Below are 4,204 nucleotides of genomic sequence, written 5' to 3' on the forward strand. Positions count from 1 at the left end.
TGTACAATATAGACATAACAGTTACAATAAGGTAGGTTTACTATTTTCAAGTAATTATTTCGTTACTTTTTAGTGTACTGTTTTTTTGAGATTATTTTGTTTTGTTTTTAGTGCATTTTGTTTTGTTTTTAGTGTATTTTGTTTGGAAGTCGGTTTTTCTTTTAATTCCTCGCGGACGGAATCTCGAAAGCGAAATACAAATAAAACGCCGAGATTTTAACCTGCAATTGATATTCACCCTAGTTACGGTTGTCGGTACGCTTATACTAACATTTTATTATTAATTTGTTCAAAATACATTATTAATAAGCCACTAACAATAACCGGTGTGCAACAATAAACTTTATAAGGCGTAAATCGTTATTGAAATAAGACCACAATAAATGGTAAAGGTATATCAAATTAATAACATCGACGACTTTACTTCGTCGAGTTTGAAACTTTTATCATCAAATTGAAATGCGTTTTAGTCTCGTTTTCTTTGAAGATAAATTTGACATTACATTGCTTTTTATTCATGACTAACTGTTGCCCGCAACTTCGTGCATGGTGAATAAAAAATAATAAAAAACATAGCCTATGTTACTTAAACGTAGTTAAATGGTGAAGGAATGTATGAAATTGGCCAAGTAGTTTTTGAGTTATTTCATTATATACAAAAATCCATAAATACTAATCTTTCCTCTTTATCCTAGTAATAATATTACTAGCTGTTGCTGGCAACTACGTTCGCGTGAAATTAAAAAAATAATAAAAAAACATAGCTTATGCTACTCATAAATAAATTACCTTTCTAACGGTGAAAGAATTTTTTAAATCTGTCCAGTAGTTTTTGAGTTATACATATGAAAAAAAAAAACATTTCACTTTATAATATAGTATAAATACAAGTATATAGAGTGGATATAAAGATGAATAGGAATGGAAGAAAGAACCATGCAGTTGCCGTCGATGATTACTTTTATTTGTTATACTAGCTTTGGCCCGCGACTCCGCGATTTAAAAAAAGTAAATACCCTATATGTTCTTGTAGAATATCCTATACATCTATACTAAATTTCATAGAAATCCGTTCAGCGGTTTAGGCTACAAACATCCATTCATGTGAACTTTCGTATTTATAATATTAGTATAAGTATGATTGAATTTAAGACGCATTTGTAGCGTAAATCGGGTGAAACAGTTTGTATCTAAAGTAATCTGAAGGCTGTTGATAACAAGTTATCTAAAACAAGTAACAATGCACCTTAGAGGAAACTAGCACTTGCGGACTCCAGTATAAACTTTGACGCTATTTATTGATCGTAATTAAATAGAGTTGTTAAATTTATTGGCTTGATCCAGACGAACACGGCCGCTTGTAACTAAGTTATGCAACTTAACTGCTTATAAAATGTTCACTTATCACTATGGAATTCTGAAATATATGACAGCTTGAATTTCTATTGCAAAGGCAAAAAAGTCTGGTAGTAATTATCTTATGATTCAGTGTTTAGATCATGATCGAATTAAAAAAAAAACTGTCCGTAGTCATCCAATATATTGTTATACAAACCGATGAGGTGTCAAACTTTTCAAGGAACATAAAGGTAAGTGTGAAGGGTCAATTCCATCACCACATACGTGTGGCATGCGGGGAAAAAAACCGTCATAAAATAAGAAAGCCGTTGCATCCGCCACCCATGACGAATCCCAAGCCACCGGCAATAAAAGTGACCCACAAAAATGCATCATTTACCATCATATCGGCAACAAACTAATTGCAAGTCCAAACATCGCTTCATACGTAGGTGTAAGAGTACAGCCGGGACCGTTTGATATATAAAAACTAGCTTCTAAATTCGTCGGTAACAATAAGCGGAGCTAATATTGACATGAACGTAAGTCGCGTTCCCACGCCGTCCCGGGGGATTTTCTCATGTTATACCTGACGGATCTAACAGGGCGCCTGGTTAATAACATGCACAAACAAATTGTGTCTGATTATTCTGGTACTCTGCAGCCAGAGATCTATAAAGGCGGCTTTTAAATCACAAAAGACGTGATAATTGGATTCCTTTTTTGATATAATCGTTGTTACTTTGATAGTAGTTTACCTAAGGTTAGGTTTGGGTTAGAGTTTAAAAAGTAAACTGTCGTCTGTTGTCAGCCTTAAAAGTATTTGTTACCGCTCTATTCAGTCTAAACGTTCTCGCTTGTTCGAGCGTATAAGGTTATGTAATTTGTCACAAGTGTTAATTTTATAACAAAATAAAATATTTTTGAAGTCTACATTTCTTACTGTTATTGTGTTGAATTGCTTCCGTTGTTCTTGTTTAATGTTACACTTTGTACTATGTATATAACAAAACTATATGCATAAATATCGAGAATTATTATCAAGAAATGTAGTATTTTTTTATTCCTACAAATAAATGTATAAAGGTATTTTGTAAACCAAACATATTTTCTTTTATACCTTTTATACTCCAGAACATTCAGACACTTCTCTCATAAATTGCATACCTCAACATCGTTGTAAAGAAAATATCCATTTAAAATGCATGTTTTTTGCAACAGTGCCAAAAGGCACATAATTCAATGTTCCACAAAACAAATAAGCATCAATGAATTATTTAACTACACATTTATGTGTGAAAAAATCCGTAAATACAAGGTAATGAAAGGTTAACATTTTTTAACCTAATACGAACCTTTCCCGTTAGTGACATTACGTACAATTTACATTATAATTGTTACAATGACACGCTCGGTGACATTATAAATGGGTAGCGAATTTAATTCCTTGACTACAACTGATTTAAATTTAGGTTGCTTTTCATAGTTAAGTCGGTTTGTTGACACATTCTTGTACAAATAAACATTATGTTGATAATGCTAAATTGTCATTCAAGGAAATTACAAGCTTTGTATGAATCAATACTAATTTGTATGAAATTGTTAGACGATTTGAATTAGTCGAGGCATTTCTGTAAAATCCAAATTGCTGTATTGTTTGCCTATTATGGTATCCTTGTAATGTCGCGTCTGGACTCAAACGGCACGAATTAATAATATTTCTTACTTATAATACAATTAATGTCATACAAAATGATATCGTATGATTTACGATACATCGTTTTATAAACTAGCGGCCAGTGTTTAAAAACAAACTAATCGATGACATTCCCGCGAGTTTCGCTACCATCAAGTGTAAATTTCGCTAAAATCTGCAAAGCTGTTTCGAGGATTATCTAAAAAAAACGCAACTTTCGGACAGACGAAAATTTAAAAAAAAATTGGAAAGCAAATACATGATATTTTTCAATAATATTACTACATATCCAATTTTATTACATTTACATATATAAATATCAAAATATCAACAATTCAATTCGAATTTAATATTTTTGTACGCTCTATTATTCTATGAGTGACTGCAGAGTGCCCAAGCGCCTATTATAGAGTCAACCAGAGGAACGTACATACATAGGCCGAAACTACGATGGCAACATGATGTCGGACGAGATCTTAAATTGTCGTCATTAAGGGCTGGAAACAAAAAGCCCAAGATGGACCGATATGGAGGAATTTACTGGACCAGGCCCATCCGCGGCTATAGTGCCTCTGATGTCGATGTACGCTCTATTGTTTACAGTCTTCGATTTAACACTTTGATTGCCACTATAAGTTCTAAGTTGTCCAATGAACTTGCCGACAAGATCATTGGCAGCGAACATGTTAAATTACTAATAGAAGAATATTAATTTCGTTTCTCTTTTGTTTCAGATACTTCACAAAGCTTAACAGAGCTACAGAGGAGTACAACATTACCGAGGTATTATTTATTCTAGTGATAAGATTTTCGTCCATAAACCTTCGAAAGTCAAGGTTAAATTAAAATTAATTAGTTTTTAAACACACAAATGTTTATTCAAAACTATAGATAAAGGAGAAAGCGGAACCGTTAAAAGCACACGCGCAAGCTTACACATATAGCCGACAAAAAAAACAAAAACAATCCGTCTATATCACCATTTGTGACGTATTCTCTTTCATGTTAAAGGAAAGAGCTGTGTTAAAGCGGGCGCATATCTTTGACTGAACTATTGGACAACTGTTGTGCGATTGTCGATTGTTTCGCAGTCAATTAGTTGCACAACTAATCGTGTTGTGTACCCACCTCCATACAAGCTCATAGGAATTATACCGCGACTAAACAGTT

At 33.0% G+C, this 4,204-nt stretch overlaps 1 long non-coding RNA gene across 1 annotated transcript in view; it reads left to right on the forward strand.

Moving 5' to 3' along the window:
- The window catches only part of LOC106104989, a 97,047-nt gene extending 93,232 nt beyond the window's left edge, over positions 1–3,815 (forward strand). The window contains exon 3 of the long non-coding RNA XR_001225711.1: positions 3,769–3,815. This is a non-coding gene — a long non-coding RNA (uncharacterized LOC106104989). The remainder of the gene's footprint in view (positions 1–3,768) is intronic.
- Positions 3,816–4,204: the final 389 nt, after the last annotated feature.

This window comes from Papilio polytes, unplaced genomic scaffold (genome assembly GCF_000836215.1).
Source record: "Papilio polytes unplaced genomic scaffold, Ppol_1.0 DF823288.1, whole genome shotgun sequence".
Classification (NCBI taxonomy): domain Eukaryota; kingdom Metazoa; phylum Arthropoda; class Insecta; order Lepidoptera; family Papilionidae; genus Papilio; species Papilio polytes.